Source organism: Heloderma suspectum, chromosome 6, assembly GCF_057233095.1.
Source record: "Heloderma suspectum isolate Gila_16-S chromosome 6, 16-S_ref, whole genome shotgun sequence".
Classification (NCBI taxonomy): domain Eukaryota; kingdom Metazoa; phylum Chordata; class Lepidosauria; order Squamata; family Helodermatidae; genus Heloderma; species Heloderma suspectum.
Window position 1 is genome coordinate 113,988,635 of NC_139463.1, and position 20,971 is coordinate 114,009,605.

Consider the following 20,971-nt stretch of genomic DNA (forward strand, 5'->3'; position numbering starts at 1 on the left):
CTAACTTTCTGGGGAACCCTGGAGAGATGGGTTTGCCTGAGCCTGAGGTTCTGCACCCCTGGACTAGATTAACTTCAAGATCCCTTCCTTGGAAAACCCTTACTTATCACAACATGTGGTTTCCCCACCCCAGACACCGGTTCAGGCATTCAACAGCCTCCCAAGGACCATTAGAGGGAAATGAGAATAAAGCTGAGTGTCACCCACACATTGATGGCACTTCAGGCCAGACCTACAACTGAATTCTGCCAGCAGTTCACATTTTGCAAAGGGGGTGTCATTTTTAGGCATGCTCAGAGGACTGTGGAACTCCAGAGCCTGAAATGGATGAGGGCTTTGAGAACTCAGCATCCTTAGCAAGGAGGAAGCACAGGATCATGTTTTGCTGGGAGGGGTTTGGCCCCCAAAGGGCACCTTTATGTCATGGAAAGAGGCACATTAACATATAATATGTTGCATGTATTTTAATTTGAAATGCTGATTTATTATTTCAGGAAATAATAAATTGTGTATATTGATTTTTATGTGGTTTCACCTGAGTATAATGATTTTATCTGGAATCTTTACTATCATGATTCATGATAATAAAACAGATAATTTCCTGCTTACTCTGCTTGATTTGACTTTCTTGGAAGTTTATTCATAAGACAGCTGGTGATAAACGCTTAAAATACAGAAGTAGAATGTATTGGAATGAGCCTGTATATTTGTATATGTGAAGAAGGACCTTTGAATGAAGTTGACGGATATCAGTAAGCTTTCACTAAATTGGTACCTCACCTAGGGATACTGCAGAAATCCACCATGGACTCCAGTGAGGCTGGATTCTTTGGAATTCAGCCCCCTGGAGTCCATGGCAGAATGGCCTTCCCCCTGCGCCACCCCCTGAAATCCCCCCGGGATGGACCTACCTGGCAGCAGATGTGGTGGCGGATGCAGTGGTGGCAGCAGATGCAGCGATAGCTCATCTTTCAGCCGCCGTCGGGCTTCTGCAGCCGCAAATGGCAGCCGTCATAGCGGCCACCATTTGCATGCCTGCATTAGGCCATGATAGGCTACATAAATACTTACGTAGCCTATCACGGCAAAGAGCAGGGGCACAAATGGTGGCCGCTACGCCATTTGCGCCCCTGCTCTTTGCCGTGAGAGGCTACATAAGTATTTACCTAGCCTACCAAGGGAAAAGGCAGAGATGCAAATGGCGTAGCAACCGCCATTTGGGTCCCTGCCTTTTGCCGTGATAGGCTAAGTAAATACTTACGTAGCCTATCATGGCCTAATGAAAGGACACAAATGGCGGTTGCTACGACGGCCACCATTTGCAGCCGTAGCAGCCTGGCAACAGCCAGACATCCATCTGCGGCCGGCCCCGGCCATCGGCTCCGCAGCCTTGCCATGGAGCGGAGCCAGCTGGGGAAGATTTCGGGGGGAGGGACAGATCGCTTCCCCCCACCATGGATGCCCCGGACTGGAACCAGGTGAGTAACGCGTCCATTACTAACCTTACACATAAAGTATAGAAAATGTTGTATTTTGAGGATGGGCACCAATATTTTTGGTAGTTTTATTTCTTACTTTAGTCAACCTTATGCTGAAGAGTACTTCAAGAATGATATCTAGAGGGGAAGTTGTGTTGCAGCAAAAACAACAAGGAATCTTAAAGACTTACACATTTTTTCTGCCATAAACTTCCGTGAACATTGTCCACTTCATCAGATGCAATGAGAATATACATATGAAGTATATGCATATACTATCAAGGATGACAGTTCATTATTTATTTATTTGTTTGTTTGTAATATTTATACAAGATACTGCATAAATAAAGACTATTATTATTCTCAGCAACAGTAATAAATAACAGTTACAGTCATAATGATTTCAAAGTGTTAGATATCCTTCTGATATAGAATGCAACTTTTATTCTAGTGTGGTGCCTAAGAATTACCAGCACATCCTGGCCTTGGCATTTGCAGTAAAGGAGATCAATGAAAACCCTCAGCTCTTGCCCAATCTCACCTTGGGCTTCCACATCGATGACAGCTATTTCAGTGAACGCTGGACTTATTATGCCACAATGCAACTCATATCCACACTGAAGAGATATGTTCCCAACTATAAATGTGACCAGAATAACACCATTGCAGTTATTGGGGGTCTGGACTCACAGATCTTGCTCCACGTGGCAACTATCTTGGAAAGCTATAAGATTCCACAGGTAGGATGTGTGTACCAGTGTGAATGTGGACCATGAGCATTTCGCAAAACTTTCGTATTTCCTTGTTTCTTCAGTTTTTATATTGTGCCTCAGAGACAGCAACAGGTGAACTGGAGATAATGTGCTGGATCCAAACTTTGTCATATTTCGAGAGAGATCCACTGGAATCAAAGGGACGTATAGCAAATGTAGCTGTGCAGAACAAAAGTAAAATTCCAAAGTCCGACATTAGTAACGCAAGAAAATAAATATAAACTAAGCTACAGTTCATAAAGCCCCCATAGCCTACATGAAGATCCAGGTCTTAACCTGGTCACAAAATGACACCAATGTCAGCACCAGCAGGGGGTCTGCAGTGAGGGCATTCCACAACTCGGGTGCCACAGCCTAGAAGGCGACCTCCTGCATCTCTTCAGAGTGTACAGATCCCAATAATGAGATGCAGAGGCGATCCCCTCAGCAGATCTTAATATTTGGGCACATGTATACAGGGAGACCCCTTCATGGATCACTGCCTCCCCTTCATCGATCACTGCCTTGTTGTGGTGAGGGGGCTTGTGTAACTCAGTGAAGCCATAAGTTGTGCCGTGCAGGGCCACCCAAGACAGACCGGTCATGGAGGAGAGTTCTGACAAAATGTGGTCCACTGGAGAAGGAAATGGCAACCCACTCCAGTATTCTTGCCAAGAACACCTCATGGACCGTATCACTAAGCTAAAAGCGATGACGCCGGAAGATAAGCCCGTCAGCTTGGAAGATGTGCAATATACTACTGGGGAAGAGCAGAGAGTATTTCCAATTAGCACCAGAAAGAGTGAAGCAGCTGGGCCAAAGCTGAAAGGTAGGGATGGACGAAAGTCCCTTACCTGATCCCGAAGCTTGCTTCGCGGTGGGGGGGAGGCGCTCCGTCCCTCCCCCTGAAATTCTGGCTGGGGGGGAGGAGTCCCGTCCCTCCCTGCCAAAATTATGGGTGGGGGGGAGGCGCCCCGTCCCTCCGGCCACGAAACCTCCTCTCCTCCTGGGACGCAAATGGCAGCGGCCGTAGATGCCGCCGTTTGCGTCCCTGCAGTCAGCCATGATAGGCTACATAAATGTTTACGTAGCCTATCACGGCTGACTTTGAAAAAAGAAAAAAAAGCACATACGCAAATGGCGGCGCCCATGGGCACCGCCACTTGCGTTCCTTATTTTGGCATGTCTAGTCTGCGTAAACATTTACGTAGACTACGGCAAATATAAGGGGAACGCAAATAGCATTCCCCTTATTTTCGCCGTAGTCTACATAAATGTTTACGTAGACTACACATGCCAAAATAAGGAACGCAAATGGCGGCGCCCATGGGCCATTTGCGTACATTTGCAAATGTACAATTTGTACAAAATGTACAAAAATGTACAAATGTACAAAATTTTTGCAAATGTACAAAAAATGTACCATTTGCGTACGCGCCTTTGTTTTTTCCAAAGTCAGCCGTGATAGGCTACGTAAACATTTACGTAGCCTATCACGGTGTTTTTTAAAATCTAGCCGTGATAGGCTACGTAAAGATTTACGTAGCCTATCACGTTTGTTTGTGTGAGTGTTTTTATTTACTTGGAAATGGCGGCGGCGGCAGCTGGTCAGAAGACCGGCTGCCACCACCACCACCACTGCCACTGAACCACTGCTGCTGGAGCCGCTGCCGCCAGGGACATTCGAACAAGGTAAGTCCCATCCTGGGGGGATGGGTGTTGGGGTGGCAGACCATTTCTCCACCAATTTCGGGCGGCCGAATGCACTGGCATTCGGCCTCCCCGAGATTCGTGGAGAAATTATCTGACATCCCTACTGAAAGGACACTCAGCTGAAGATGTTTTGTGCAAAGACGGGCATGATAAAGGACAAAGAAGGCAGGGACCTAACAGAAGCAGATGAGAATTTAGGGATGTACGAAAGTCACTTACCTGGTCTCGCAGCTTGCTTCGTGGTGGGGGGGGAGGCGCTTCGCTTCTCCCCCCGAAATTCAGGCCAGGGGGGAGGCTTCCCACCTTGCCCGGCCGAAATTCAGGCCGGGGAGAAGCACCCCGTCTCCCCGGCTGTGAATTTCAAAAGGAAAAAAAAAAAGCCCTGTGATAGGCTACGTAATGATTTACGCAGCCTATCACGGCTAGATTTTCAAAGTCAGCCATGATAGGCTACGTAAATCATCACGTAGCCTATCACGGGTGACTTTGAAAAAGAAAGAATGAGATTAAGAAGAGGTGGAAAGAATACACAGAAGAACTATACAGGAAAGATCTGAATGTCCCTGATAGCCATGATAGTGAGGTCACTGAACTTGAGCCAGACATCCTCGAGAGTGAAGTCAAGTGGGCCTTAGGAAGCATTACTAACAACAAAGCTAGTGGAGATGACAGTATTCCAGCTGAGCGATTTAAGATCCTAAAAGATGATACTGTTAAAGTGCTGCACTCAATATGCCAACCAATTTGGAAGACTCAACAGTGGCCACAAGACTGGAAAAGGTCAGTTTACATTCCAAAGCCAATTAAGGGAATTTGGGAATGCCAAAGAGGGTTCAAACTACTGCACAATTGCGCTCATTTCACATGCCCGCAAGGTTATGCTCAAAATCCTACAAGCTAGGCTTCAGCAGCATGTGAACCGAGAACTACTGGAAGTACAAGCGGGGTTTCGAAGAGGGAGAGGAACTAGAGATCAAATCGCCAACATTCGCTGGATCATGGAGAAAGCAAGAGAATTCCAGAAAAACATCTATTTCTGCTTCATTGACTACGTGAAAGCCTTTGATTGTGTGGATCACAAAAACTCTGGCAAATTCTGAAAGAGATGGGAGTACTAGACCACGTTACCTGTCTCCTGAGAAACCTGTACGAGGGTCAAGAAGCAACAGTAAGAACCGGACATGGAACAACCGATTGGTTCAAAATTGGGAAAGAAGTATGACAAGGCTGCATATTATTGCCCTGCTTATTTAATTTATATGCAGAGTACATCATGAGAAATGCCAGGTTGGATGAGTCAGGTCGGAATTAAGATTGCTGGGAGAATTATCAACAACCTTCGATATGCAGACGATACCACCCTAATGGCAGAAAGCGAAGAAGATCTAAAGAGCCTCTTGTTGAGGGTGAAAGTGGAGAGTGCCAAAGCTGGTTTGAAACTCAACATTAAAAAAACGAAGATCATGGCATCTGGCTCCATTACTTCCTGGCATATAGAAAGGGAACAAATGGAAGCAGTGACAGATTTTACTTTCTTGGGCTCCAAGATCACCGCAGACGGTGACTGTAACCTTGAAATTAAAAGACGCTTGCTCCTTGGGAGGAAAGCTATGGCACACCGAGACAGCATATTAAGAAGTAGAGACATCACCTTGCCGATAAAGGTCCGTCTAATCAAAGCTATGGTTTTCCCTGTAGTAACGTATGGCTGTGAGAGCTGGACTATAAGGAAGGCTGAGCACTGAAGAACTGATGCTTTCAAACTGTGGTGCTGGAGAAGTCTCTTACGAGTCCCCTGGACTGCAAGGAGTTCAAATCTAGGGATGTACAAAAGGCACTTACCTTTCGCGGATTATTTTTATGGTTGGGGGAGAGGCGTTCTGTCCCTCCCCCCGGAATCCTTGCCGGGAGGGGAGGTGCTCCGTTCCTCCCCCCGCCCCCGGAATCCTGGATGGCTGGCTGTGCTTTGCAGGGATTCTACGGAGCTGCCGGCTGGCTCCGCCAGTAGCCAGACATCCTGCTGCTGGCTAGCAGGGACGCAAATGGCAGCAGCTGTAACCATCGCCATTTGCATCCCTGCAGTCAGCCGTGATAGGCTACCTAAATGTTTATGTAGCCTATCACGGCTGACTTAAAAAAAAAATACGCGCATATGCAAATGGCGGCAGCCATGGCCGCCGCCATTTGGGTACGCGTGGTTTGTTTGTTTTTTTAAAAAGTCAGCTGTGATAGGCTACGTAAACATTTAGGTAGCCTATCACGTTTTTTTTTTTTAAAAAAAAAACTAGCCTTGATAGGCTACATAAATCTTTACATAGCCTATCACGAGTTTTTTTTTCTTTTTTACTGGAAATGGCGGGGGCGGCTGCTGGTGCTGTCACCGCTGCCACACTGCCGCCAGAGCTGCCGCCGGAGCCACCGCCGGAGCCGCGGCTGCCAGGAAGTTCCACCCAAGGTAAGTCTCGTCCCGGGGGGGTGGGGGGGGCAGGCCGTTCCACCACCGATTTCAGGGGGGCTGAATGTGCTGGCATTCAGCTTCCCCAAGATCTGTGGTGGAATTTTCGTACATCCCTATTCAAATCAGTCAATCTTAAAGGAAATCAACTGTGACTGCTCATTGGAAGGACAGATACTGAAGCTGAAGCTCAAATATTTTGGCCACTAAATGCAAAGAGAAAATCACTGCAAAAGACCCCGATGCTGGGAAGTATTGAAGGCAAAAGGAGAAGGGGATGGCAGAGGATGAGATGGCTAGATAGCATCACCGATGCAAAGAATATGAACTTGAGGACACTCTGGGAGAGCGGAGGACAGGGAGGCCTGGCGTGCTATGGTCCATGGGATCACGAAGAGTTGGACACGACTTAACGACTGAACAACAACAACAAATACAGGGAGAGGCACTCCCTCAAGTGTCAAGATCCTAGGGATGTCGGAGAATTTCTCCACGAATCTCCAGGAGGCCGAATGCCAATGCATTCGGCCCCCTGAAATTGGTTGGGAAATTCTCCAACACCCCCACCCCACCCGGGATGGGACATACCTCGCACGAATGTTCCTTGCAGTGGGGGTCCTGGCAGTGTTGCGGTGGCGTTTCCGTGGCGGTGGCGGCCGGTCTTCCGGCCGGCTGCCGCTGCCGCCATTCCCAAGTAAAGTAAAAAAAAAAAACACGTGATAGGCTACGTAAATCTTTACGTAGCCTATCACGGCTGACTTTGAAAAAAAAAAAAAAAGCACGTACGCAAATGGCGGCGTCCATGGGCGCCGCCATTTGCATTCCTTATTTGGGCACGGGTAGTCTACATAAAGATTTTCGGGGGGAGAAATGGAGCGCCTCCCCCCACCCCCGAAAAAAGCTGCGGGACTAGGTAAGGGACTTCTGTCCATCCCTACAAGATCCTAAGCCATTTAATGACTGAAATGCCATCTCTAATGCCTTGAACTCAAACCAGAAGCGTATTGGCAGTCAGTGCAGTTCCTTTAAAGTGGGTGTAACATGGTTTCTATTTGTTGTATAGAGAGCACGAGGCTACTGAAATAACAACGGACCCTTTAAGGGTAAGGGTAGATAAATTCACACCATATATAAAAGGACAGGAATTTACACGAGGGACTGATCACCATGGACCGAAGGGACCCAGACTATGGTGAACTCTATTTCTCAGTTGGTGAGATGAAGGAGGGGATGTGAAGGAACAGAACTGTCCCCCAATTTTTGTATTTTGTTGGTTTTAGGATACTATGAGGTTTGTTTGTGTGTGTGTGCGTGTGTGGGTGTGTGCACGTGCGCTAGTCATTTTCAGCCAAAAGGGTAATAGTTTATAGGCCAAAAGTTAATTTAGAATATAGTGATTAGGACTATATTAGAGAGCAGAAGGTTCAACAGAAGGTCAGGGGAAGAGAGGAAATATTTGCACAGCCTATCACATCAAAAACAGGGATGCAAATGGCGTAGTGGACATCATTTGCAGCTGTAAAGCTTGTAGATTAACCTAAATGAAGCTGTAAATGGCTGCATTTAGGCTGATCTACCAGCTTTATGGCCCCAAAGGGTGCCCACTATGCCATTTGCATCCGGAGACTTATTTAGACAATGATATGGCACGGCAATGGCTGCCTGCAGTATCGACATTTGCCAGCAATGCGGAGCTGGCAGCCGGCTCCACAGAATCGATGCAGAGTGGATCTGGTCTGGAGGGATTCTGGGGGGAGGGATGGATTGCTTTCCCCCCATGGGCAGATTCCCCCATGGAATGACAGGTAGGGAATCCACCCATGCTGAAAGATATTGCTTTGCTAAGCAACCTGGTAAAACAGAAGCACTATCTAGTTAGGGTAGCTGGATACATGTATTCCTGCTTGTTTTATTACCCTATTGCTAATATGGTTTCTTGTTTGTTGTTTGTGTATGCATGTATTCCAAGTTATTTTCCCATCTGCATTTTTCTTCAGTAAAACTTTAAACCTTGTTCGCTGTCACTTTTCTTTTGGGGATACCCACCCCACTGCTAATAACTTACCCCACAAACTAGCCCAAAGATTATGAAGGCTCATTTGAAGAAGAAAGCAGGGGGCAGGGGGTGGGTCCCATACTCCCACTGGGTGACAGTACAGAAGGCCACGAGAAGGGAAGGGCAAAATGAAATGTGAGCATACTCTTTTGCCTGTTTTCCCGTCCACACAGAGAACTGGTGGTCCATGACAAAGAGCTCTATCTAGCAACCATGAGGAGTGGAGCCTCTGAAAGTTCTGGGCCTGCCAGCCTTCTTAAGGCCACAGTTGCCTGCAGGTCCTTCTGGGGACAACAGTGCTCCTGTGAGGAAACACTCCCGCATAAGGGGCAGTCTCAAATACTAGATGTCAGGTTTTCCCTGGTTGTTGCTATGTCTATCGGGGGTTGGTAGAAAGTAGAGTTCCAGATGTTTTGGACTTCAACTCCAAGCATTTCTGAGCATTGGCCATGTTGGCAGGAGATTCTGGGAGTTGTAGTCTAAAACATCTGGAAATCTTACTTCTGCCCACCCCCGATAGACATAGCAACAACCAGGGAAAACCTGGTTGTTTATCCAGTCTTTTGAGAAAGCGGTTTAACAGGTCAGTATATGGCAAGGACATTCATCCAGTGCCCTACCAGAGGCACTCAGCAGTTAGCTTAGTACCGCACTTCTTTTCCCCTCCCACCCCGAACTCCCACCTTGCAGTTCTAGTGGTGATCGGCAGTATCCCCCACCTACCCACACTCTCACTGTGGTTGGGTCCGTCACTCAGCCTCTCCCTCGCGTCCAAGGCACTAGAACCCCCAGCTACACTTCCAGCCCCCAGGAGGGTGCCCCTGTACTCATGGTTCTCCAAAATGGCATTCCAAAGAGGCAGTCGCCCCCTCAAGGTCATCTCTACCGGGGTCCTCCCACTGACCTGACCAGCTCTGCTTTTATCCTCTCCTTCACTGAGAAATGAAGTCCACAGGATGGAAGAGACAACTGGAGTTAATTAACCAGTCAACTCTTGGATATGCCACAGCAGAACCCCAGACAGTTGAATGGAAAGCAGCAGCTCTTTGGGGAAAGGGGGGCAGGTTTTCTTTAATCTGTCTCTCCCTGCTCCTGATTGTCTAGCTGCTACAAAACATGATTGCTTGGATGGCTTCATCACAATGTGTTCAAGCAGGGGTCAGGAATCTCTTTCAACCCAAAGAGAAATGCAGTCTCGGAGAAGCTCCCAGAGGCCACATTCCAATGATGTCTTGGGCCAAAGGCAAAAGGGAAGGGTCCAGTCATGCAAAAAACAGCAGACCGTAGCTTAATGTTTTTACTCTAGGGGTGTACGAAACCGCGCTTACCTGGCTTCGCCGGGTTCCACTGGGGGGGAAGGCACTCCGTCCCTCCCCCCGGAATCTTTGCCAAGGGGGGAGGCGCTTTGTGCCTCTTCCTGGAATCCTGGCTGGCCAGCTCCGCTCCGCGGCCAAGCCGCGGAGCCACCAGCCGACTCCGGCCACCCGCAGCCAGACATCCGGCCGCTGGGCAGCCCTGCAGGGATGCAAATGGCGGCTGTCGTAGCTGCCGTCATTTGCATCCCTTTCTTTCACCGTGATAGGCTACGTAAAAATTTATGTAGCCTATCATGGCAGGGGGAAAACCCCAGCATACGCAAATGGCGGTAGCCGCCGCCATTTGCGTACGCTGGGGTTTCCCCCCCCCCCGCCATGATAGGCTACGCAAATACTTACATAGCCTATCACAGCCTCCGCAGGGATGCAAATGGCGCAAATGGCATCCCTGCGTTAGCTGTGATAGGCTATGTAAGTATTTACATATGTAAGTATTTACAGGACGGCCGCAATTCGCACAGCAGTGCGGACGGGAGCAGGTAAGTGCTCCGTTTCGCACACCTTTCATGGGGTGGGGGCAGTGGGCTCTTCGTCCCACATGCCTTTTGTGGGTTGAGGGGAGCGGGACCAGTTCCACAATGGTTGTCGGGGGGCCAAATGCACTGGCATTCGGCCTCACCGAGATCTGTCGTGGAATTCTCTGACATGCCTACCAGGAACAAATCCTTTGGAGAGGAATTTCAACTGTTTAGAATGGGGAAGAAAACTGCACAGAAGCCAGGAAACGCAAATGCCAACACTGAGTGGATGGGGTGGCGGGAGGGGGGCTCTACTGAGCACTGTGGGGGCCTCTATTTGCCCATATTGTATGTTTGGAGTGAAATAGACCCCAGGACATTTCCACAGCACCTCCTCCATTCCAAGTAGGCTGGAGGAAAGGTGCAGTATAAATGAAATACATATATTTAGTATGGGAATAAGATAAACTTACCATATGCGGTTGCCATAAAGTAGGTATATTTGAGAAATTCAATTCAGTTCCATTTAGCTTGCTTTTAAAATCAGGATTCATCCATTTTGCACCTCCTGGACTGAACTCCTGGACTAAAGCACATTCTGTGGTCGAACTCCATACATTGGCATGTCTGCAATGTGATTTGTGAACCAAAAAAATGTTTTCGACTCCATGCATACATTTGAAAAATGCGTATGAAGAAATGAGTATTTTCTACAAATACACATAAACATAGAATCATGAAATCATAGAATAGAAGGGTTGGAAGGGGCCTATAAGGCCATCAAGTCCAACTTCCTCCTCAATGCAGGAATCCAAGTCAGAGCATCCCTGACAGGTGGCTATCCAGCCTCATCTTGAATGCCTCCAGTGTGGGAGAGCCCACCACCTCCCTAGGTCATTGGTTCCATTGTCGTATTGCTCTAACAGTAGGAATGGGGGAGAATTTCTCCCCGAAACTTCGGGGGGGCGAGCGCCAACGCATTCGGTCCTCCGAAGGTTGTTCAGGGAGAAATTCTCCGCCACCCCCCCGCCACCCCGTCCCCCCGCCCAGGATGGGACTTACCTTTCACGAATGTCCCTCCCAGCGGCAGGTCCCAGCGGCGGTTCGGCAGGCCTTCGTCAGGGGTGGGGGCAGCAGCCGGTCTTTCGACCGGCTGCCACCACCGCCGCCATTACAAGAAAAGTAAAAAAAAAAAAATGCCCCTGTGATAGGCTTCGTAACGATTAACGTAGCCTATCACGGCTAGATTTGCAAAGTCAGCCGTGATAGGCTACGTTAATCGTCACGTAGCCTATCACGGATGACTTAAAAAAAAAAAAACGTGTACGGCTAATGGCGGCCCCCATAGGGAACCGCTATTCGCGTTCCTTTTTTGGTCCCTGTAGTCTACATAAAGATTTATGTAGACTACAGGGACCAAATAAGGAGCACGAATGGCGGCTCCCTATGGGGGCCGCCATTTGCATACGCGCTTTTTTTTTTTTCAAAGTCACCTGTGATAGGCTACGTGACGATTAACATAGCCTATCACGGCTGACTTTGCAGACCTAGCCGTGATAGGCTACGTAAATCGTTACGTAGCCTATCATGGGGCTTTTTTTTTTTTTTACTTTTCTTTTGAAGTTCGCGGCCGGAGAGACGGGGCACTTCTCCCCGGCCTGAATTTTGACTGGGCGAGACGGGAAGCCTCCCCCCCCCCCGGCCTGAACTTCGGGGGGAGAAGCGAAGCACCTCCCCCCCACCGCGAAGCAAGCTGCGAGACCCGGTAAGTGACTTTCGTACATCCCTACTAACAGTCAGGAACTTTTCCTGAAGTTCAGCCGGAATCTTGCTTCCTGTAACCTGAGCCCATGATTCCATGTCCTGCACTCTGGGATGATGGACAAGAGATCCTGGCCTTCCTCTTTGTGACAACCTTTCAAGTACTTGAAGAGCACTATCCTATCTCCCCTCAGCCTTCTCTTCTCAAGGCTAAACATGCCCAGTTATTTCAGTCTCTCCTCATAGGGCTTTGTTTCCAGCCCCCTGATCATCTTTGTTGCCCTCCTCTGAACCCTCTCCAGTTTGTCTGCATCCTTCTTAAAGTGTGGTGCCCAGAACTGGACAAAGTACTCCAGATGAGGCCTAACCAGTGCTGAGTAGAGGGGAACTAGTACTTTCCGGGATTTGGAAGCTATGCTTCTATAAATGCAGCCCAAAATGGCATTTACCTTTTTTGCAGCCACATCACATTGTTGGCTCATATTCAGCTTGTGATCGACAACATTGCATGGTTTAATCCATGGGAGAAGAATGTGTACATTTCAAGGATGAACACACTTGATCCATACGTTAGGGAAAATACAGGCAAAAATATCCAGAATTTTCATGCAAAAAGAAAAAAAAATAACGATCACAGTCTTATGCGTATATGAGAGGGAACCAGCTTTGAGCTCCAATTTTTGCTTGTATGCCCATCCCTAGTTGTAAGCCTTTTGTCATAATGAATTAACTGATTTGAAACTACTGGGTGAATGCACTTACTGTCTCTCTTCCACTTGAATCTCTCTTTAGCTCATATATGGTTCTCCTCCAGTGCTGAATGATCAAACCTCACGCCTTTCCTTCTACCAGATGACCCCTAATGAAAGCCTTCAGTATACAGGGATTCTATCTTTGCTTCTCCATTTCAGGTGGATATGGATTGCAGTAGGTATTATGGCTAATGACAATGGAGAAAGGTTTCTCCAAATTGTAGTTCCACTGTTTTCCAAGAGTGGTGTCTGTTTTGCCTTAATAGAAAGAATGCCCAGATATGGTTTTGTCACTGGACTTAAAGATATGATACAACAGGGGGCAAAAATACGGGATAAAGTGATAAACAGCAAAGCTAACGTAATTATTTTCTATGGGGATTCTAATTCAATATTATTTTTGAGATGGTTTCCATATTTATCAGAGCAGGAATTCATGACAAATTCATCTAATGGAAAAGTGTGGATATTGACATCCCAGATAGAACTTGTTTCGGTAGTTTATCAAAGGGATTGGGATACAGATATGCTCCATGGTGCCTTGTCCTTTGCAACTCACTCCAATGACCCACCAGGATTCAAGACATTTGTTGAGAGCACAACCATTTCCAGAACAACAGGAGATGGTTTTATCATGAATTTCTGGCAACAGGCCTTTGGATGTGTGTTCCCAAATCTAGCTGTGGGCTCGGTGACTGGGGACATTTGCACTGGAGAGGAGAGGTTGGAAAGCCTTCCTGGATCGTTTTTTGAAATGAGCATGACTGCCCACAGTTACACCATCTACAATGCTGTCTATGTTGTGGCCCATGCTCTACAAGCCATGTTCTCATCTAGACTGAAACACAGAGGAACAGTGGAGCTGACGCTGCAGAATCCACAGATGTGGCAGGTAATGGGCTCAACATCCTCCTGTGGCAGAGCTCCGTAACATCAGCCCTCAATCTGGACAATGAACTGCTTCCCCAGCTCTTCCAGTGCTCACGTTGTCATCATACTTCCTGTGCGCAGCAGCTAGAAATGGAAGAATAGTCCACACTTCAATCTTGGTTCTCCGTTTTCCTTCTTGATCTGTGAATTTATTATATGAACAGCGCGCACTGTTTTAATGTTCATGGCTAACCTAGTTTCACCTGATATTTCTGAGTCATTAAGAGTTGGCACATCTTTCCTCAGTATATCAAAAACCAAATAATCTTTCTGCTGCTGCCATTAGGACTTAGTCTGAAAGATCCAACGGAAGCCTTTTCTAAACTCTTACCTTTTCCTTCTCCATCTAGCTCCATCACTTTCTGAGAGGTGTCTCATTTAACAACAGTTCTGGGGACAAAATTTCATTTGACCAGGATGGGAGGTCAGTAGCTGGATTTGATATCATTAACTGGATTGTTTTCTCCAACCAATCCTTTCATCGTGTGCAAGTTGGGAGCGTGGACCCCCAGGCTCCTCCAGACCAAGTTTTCACCTTGAGTGGGGATGCCATAATATGGCACACTTGGTTTAACCAGGTAGGGTCCTGTTTCCATTTTAACTAAGGATAGTCTTCGTCAGGAACTATATAGCCAATTTTCTTAGTTAATTCTCAAATTATGCAAACTTGTGTAAAATTGATTTCACTGGACAATGATGAAGCAATTTTTTTTTTTTAAAAAAAATGACTGTTAACTAAAAGACAAAGAGTAGATGGATATGACTGAATCTCCACGCATTTCTGGCCTGGTTCCTGTGCTTGCAATTTCATTCCTTACAACTGGTTGGAATAAATCTAAAATATAAATTAAATACAATCGATCTTTCCTTTGTCCAGTCAGAAAATGCATAACTCACTCTTCCAATGCATTTATATCACCCAGGGTTACTCACAAGACGTAAAAACAGAATAACTCCCCCCCCCCAGAAAACATCCACATAAAAAGGGAAGGAGGGTCAGAAGCTAAAAACATTTCAAAATGAGGAACTTCCATGCAAAAATAATCTGCCCAGTTAGACAACTGCTTGCCAAAAGAGGAAAGTTTTAACCGTTTGGAGAGAAATACAGTAGGAGAAGGGGGCAAACATGTCTCAGTCACAAAGTTATTCCACGATCTGGATGCAGCCACTGAGAAATCCATTTCTCATATCCAATCCAGTCATGCCTCAGCCACAGATGGGGACACAAAGAAGGGCCACTCTCATTGTTCTTAGGCAGTGGTCAGGTTGGAACAAGAGGAGACAGTCCCTCATGTCTGCTGGACCACTTACGGCTTCCAAGGAAATTGTCAACATTTGAACTGTGTCTGGCAAAAAATTGGCAACAAGTACAGCTGTTGTAGAATCAGTGTAGAATGTTCCCATGCGCAAGCGCCCACTACCACATTCTCAGTAGCTGCTGGAACCCATGAGTGGCTGACTGGCCTATACCATGAACCACTGAACTTCCTGTGACAGCCTTCTCAGTGAAAACCATGTGGGCTGGCCACTGGATCCCTCTGGGCAGAAAGGACTACGAAGGCCTTCCTGCTCAAGTTCAGCCTTGCTAAACTGACAAGGTCTTCCTGAGCTCAGGTGTGTTACTGCATCCTTGGTTATTCTTTGGTTCTGGTTATGTTGGGAATATTGCAACCTCATCTGCGAGTTACAGGAAGGGGGCAGCGTTGCAGTTAGTTAACACATGGCCATAGCTAGCCTTAGGATCTCTGTAGCCTTTAGTAGTTTCCTATTCCTCCCCTTCCTTCCCCTCCCTGTCTCCCTTCCTCCTTTGGTGGTAGCATCCACACATCCACATACTTTCCACATATCCCCCCCTCTGTGTGTGTGTGTGTCTGTCTCTGTCTCTCTCTCACACACGCACACACTCTCTCACTCTCCGTCCCTCCCTCCCTCCCTCTCTCTCTCTCTCTCTCTCACACACACACACACACACTGCAGGTGCTGGTGTCCTGATCCAGATAGGGGTCTGATGAGTGGGGTAGGCAGGCTTTAACACTGCTATCTTGATTGAAGTCCTGATCCGGATCATCCCGCCCCACCCCATGCCTGCAATTTGCATTAGAAAAAAAAATCCTGTTGGATAACTTGGGGCAGACTCCAATGCGGTACTTTTGCCACCCCCACTCCCAACTGTCTTATGCTCAACCGATTATGTTTTTATGTGGCTGTTTTATTTTTTTTTATGGCATTGTTGTTGTTGTTGTTGTTTTGTAATTCTTATAGGTAACGCCGAGCAATTCACATGCATTGGAAATGAGGGGAAAATGTTGTTTCTGGAAGGAGGCCTCTTTGTAATAACGAGCATTTCTGCTTGCTTCAGGTCTTCCCCTAGGAAGCGCTAAATCTCCCTGGTGTAAGTGGTGGGTCCTGCATGCGCAGTGGAATTGGCAGGACCCATCCCTTGCAGAAGGGAATCGGCAGAGCGTGAAGGAATCAGTGGGGGCAGAAATGCCCAATTGATTCTAACCAAGGTATTTTTGTGGGTTGTTTCTCCTAATGAAAATGTCAAGCACTTGGGTCCAGAACTGCATGTGTACCCTGGGGGGAGGGGCGTTAGAGGAACTTTATCGTTTTGGTCCCCACTGCAGTACTGATCCAGGTTGGGTCCCCAGCACCAGCTCTTTGCATTAGGAAAATAAACCCATTTGCTCAAATTTCTCATACAAATTGCAGGCATGGCTGATCTGATCCAGATTGGGACCACAGCAGGGGACAAAGCAAGAAAACCATCCTGCCCTATCATGCTGTGGCCCTGATCCAGATCATAATCCCAGCACCTGCAATTTGCTCCTTTTTTATGCCAGCTGGGGAGAGTGCAAAGCACCTACGTCCACAGCCAGCACAGAATCCCAGGAGGAGAAAGGAGGGATCCCCGGGGCTGCATGCCAAGCTTCCCGGGGCCACAACTGGCTCATGGGAAGGAGGATGTTATTTCTTATGATTGTTATTTTTTTATCCCACCCTACAGTCCCCTTACAAGGCACCTCACATGGTCCTCCTTCTCCCTATTTTATCCTCACAACATCCCTGTGAGGTCGGCTAAGCTGAGAGTCTGTGACTCGCTCAAAGTTACCCAGTGAGCTTCATGCCTGAGTGGGGACTAGAACCCAGATCTCCCAAGTCCTGGCCCAACACTCCAGCCACTGCACCACACTGGCTTTCCGTTCCCTGTCCCTGCATCAAATGGGACAAAATGGATGGTAGTGTTGTGCCAAAATCTGTCCTCCAATTTTCTAAAATCTTTCTTCCCCACAAAAGAGGCTTCCATTTTTCTGTCAGCCTCAGGGCACATTAGAATGTCTTTAGTTGGTGTTTCTGAGCTTACCTATTTGTTATGAGGGTGCCTAAGGTGTGTTTTTTTCTTTTCTATTCTATTATACATCTCTCCATTGCTCTGCAGTCTCCTTGGCTTCTCATGCTTTCTGATCTGGAAAAGCCCCACATGTGTAGTTACCTCATGATTCTTCAGCATTCTGGCTTATATGCGGAACCCTAGGGATGTTGCGGGAGTCCGGCTGGGACTCGAGGCCTGGTGAGAAATCATGGGCTTGGTGCCCTGGAGACAAGTCTGTGGATCGCCGTGCTTGTCCAGCTCAGTGTGGCCAAGCCAGGCAAGCAGAGGGATACATGATCCCTCGCCAAGCCACAAAATGGCCGGTTAGTCTTTTTCATCAATTCCCATTTGTGCAAATGGCGGCCACAAGGTGGCCATTTACGCCTGATTACAGGCATCAATGGTCCATTTACACCTGTAATCTTGTGTGAATGGCTGCTTTACAGCTGCCATTTGCACAAATGAGGATTTACGAAAAAGGCCATGCTGCCTCCCATCTTCACATAAAATGGCAGCACAACCGGAGTCGGGAGGCTGTGTGCCACTCAGTGTGCGCCTGTGGACCATCTGAGGTGTGGAACGGGACATGGGGAGTTCGTGCATCCCTCGAGAACCCCCAGAGAGAAAGGAGGCTCCCCACTGCAGACAGTCACTGTCCCCACCCCAGTGAGGACTGAATGATGGACAAGAGGGGTGGGGCTGAAGCACCCCTTCTCCCTCTGTTACCCTTTCTGGAATGCCTGGACAGGATGACAGTCTTCTTTCATTCTTGGATTAGGTGCAGCCTGTTTCTCTGTGTACCAAGCGCTGTCAGCCTGGTTCTAGCAAGAAAGTGAAAGAGGGGGAGCCATTTTGCTGCTATGATTGTGTACAATGTCCAGAAGGGAAGATTTCAGATCAAGAAGGTAAGAAGAAACATAATCTTCAGATTCATCAAACGTAGACGGCTTTTCTCAGTGAGGCTTTTTTGAGCGGTCCCCATTCCTAGGGATGGACAAGCATGCAATATTTATGACTGCTGAGGCTCTCTGAACTCTCTCTTGAAGTTTGCAAATTCTTCCTCAAAGGTTGTATTGACTCGTGTGCATTCCCAAACACAAATGTCTTCCCCCCCCCCGCCCCTGATCAGGAAAAATGCACATCTTTGACTGGTAAAAATGTGCATTTTTCAAAGTGCACAAATTTTCCCAATTAAAAGATATGCATTTTTATAAATGTGTATTTTTCCCAACCAAAAATTTGCCTTTCCCGCAATATAGCCTAAAGTGTGAAAATGTGGATTTGGAGAGATTTGCATAAATGTGCATTTGCACAAGTTCACACAAGCACAAGTGAGCAAGTGCACAAATGCACAGTTTTGGAAGTGTGCATTTTCACAAGTGCACAATTTTGGACATGAATGCAAGTTTAGGAAATTGCAGAAATTTTCCGAAAATTGTGTTCTGCTTGTATTCACGTCCAGGGTTGCTAACAGGATATGTTTGCATGGTTTGTGAAGAGGAATGCAATTCTTATACATCCCTTGCCATTCCTCACTCACGGTCGTTTTCCGGTGCTTTAGATGAAGTCATCCTCCTCCAGGGGCTCTCTTGTGCTTCCAAGCATTTTCACAGGGTTTGGCTTTGTTTTAACCAGGAAAAATCCAGCACTTGCGGGAATGAGAGCATAAAATGCTAGTGTAGTTGTGAAATTCTGCTAAAATACAGAGCCACCTAGGGATTATCTAGTGGAACGTGTAAAAATGTCAGAGAAGGAAACAAAAGAAAACAAAAACTTATGTGTACAGATTCAGTCTTTATCCTACAAAGAATACAGCAACAGAAGCAGTGGTAAAGTGGTGTGTTAAAAGTCTCATCTACAAAAGTCCAAAATGTTGCAATATGGATATACAATCCGACATAAATCAAGATTAATTTCCTTCAATATTTCTAATGTGATTGAATGGTTTGGTAAATCGTGTGTGAGAGGAAGCTGCTGAAGAAGAAAGAATTTGGTACGTCGTGTGTGTGACACAGAGAGAGAGAGAGAGAGAGAGAGAGAGAGAGATGATTTGCCCCAGATAATTCTAAACACATTCAGCAAGTACAGCTTAAAATGCATTCTGGATAGCCATTCAGGGTGGTTGTGTCAGGATCTAAATAGAAAGACACCTTCCCAAGATGAGGCTTAAATATCCTGCTTAGTGAAAAGTTCAAACGTGGCTTGCTCCTTCAAACTGAGTGAATAGATATTGCCTGATTAACAATCATTAAAAATAAAGGTGAGAAGCTTTCTTGTAGACATAGTTCAGTTGCCATCATTCATGCCTTTGTCAAGTTCACTCTTGACTACTGCAGTGCAGTTTATTTGAGTCTGGCTTTGAAAAATGCTTAGCAGGGCTTTGCATTCACTTTGGATAAGGAACAAATTCAAGGCAAATTTGAATACAAGGCAGTTCAGAAATTCAGCATGGGAAGGAACTTGGGTCCTCGCTGGTCCCAAGGCTTCAGAAGTGCCTCAGAAAGGTGTCTTCACCACCTCCCCAAGTTTATTACATTGTTGTACCTCTCCCAGTAAACATCTGACATTGAAAGCCTCGTCATATGCCATCAGATGCGTTGGAGTAGAGGCAAGCCTTAACCTGGCACCAAAAATATGACAATGCTGGGGCCAGGTGGACCTCAGGGAGGAAAGCACATAAGAAGAGCCATGCAGGATCAGACCAAGGGTCTATCTAGTCCAGCAATCTGTTCACAGAGTGGCCAAACTCCTGTTGATCAGGAACCCAGAAGGGGGACATGAGTGCAACTGCGCCCTCTCCCCCTTGTTCTCCAGCAACTGGTGTACACAGGCATACTCCCTCTCCTACTGGGGGTAGGTAGGACATAGCTATCAGGACTAGTAGCTATTTACAGCCTTCTCCTCCAGGAATGTGTCTAAGCCCATTGGTGCCCATCACTGCATCTTTTGGTAGCAAGTTGCACAGTCTAACTATGCACTGTGTGAAGAAGGCCTTCCTTTTATATGTCTTGAATCTCCCACCAATCAACTTCATGGGATGACCCCAGGTTCTACTATTAGGAGAGAGGGATCAAAATGTCTCTCGATCCACATTATCTACACCATGCATAATTTTGTAGACTTCTATAATGTCTCACCTTACCCTCCTTTTTTCTAAGCTAAACAATCCCAGCCACTGTAACCTTCCTCATAGGGGGGATGCTCCAGCCCATTGATCATTTTAGTTGCCCTTTTCTGCACTTCTTCCAAACTAGGGATGGCGGAGAATTTCTCCACAAAACTTCGGGAGGCCGAGCGCTGAGGCATTCGGCCCCCCGAAAGTATTGGGGAAATTCTCCGCTGGCCCCCCGCCCCCCCCGGGATGGGACTTACCGTGCCCGAATGTCCCTCTCGGCGGCGGGTCCCGGCGGCGGTTTGGTGGCGTTTCGTCGGGGGTGGGGGCGGCGGCCAGTCTCCCGACTGGCTGCTGCCACTGCCATTACAAAATAAAAAAATAAACAAAAAATAAACAAAAAACACCCGTGATAGGCTATGGGGTGATTTACGTAGCCTATCACGGCTAGATTTCCAAAGTCAGCCATGATAGGCTACGTAAATCATCACGTAGCCTATCACGGGTGATTTTGGAAAAAAAAAAGCACGTACGCAAATGGTGTTCCCTTATTTTCGCCGTAGTCTACGTAAATCTTTACGTAGACTAGACGTGCCAAAATAAGGAACGCAAATGGCGGTGCCCATGGGCCGCCGCCATTTGCGTACGCGCTTTTTTTTTCCCAAAGTCACCCGTGATAGGCTACGTGATGATTAACGTAGCCTATCACGGCTGACTTTGGAAATCTAGCCGTGATAGGCTATGTTAATCATTAT

At 47.1% G+C, this 20,971-nt stretch overlaps 1 long non-coding RNA gene across 1 annotated transcript; it reads right to left on the bottom strand.

The window, feature by feature from the left end:
* Nucleotides 1-1,536: 1,536 nt before the first annotated feature.
* LOC146342605 (uncharacterized) lies at nucleotides 1,537-11,472 on the bottom strand. Its single transcript, XR_014784146.1, has 3 exons — nucleotides 11,351-11,472; nucleotides 10,762-10,915; nucleotides 1,537-2,410 (listed from the first exon to the last, which is right to left on the bottom strand). It is a non-coding gene; the product is annotated as an uncharacterized LOC146342605 (long non-coding RNA).
* Nucleotides 11,473-20,971: the final 9,499 nt, after the last annotated feature.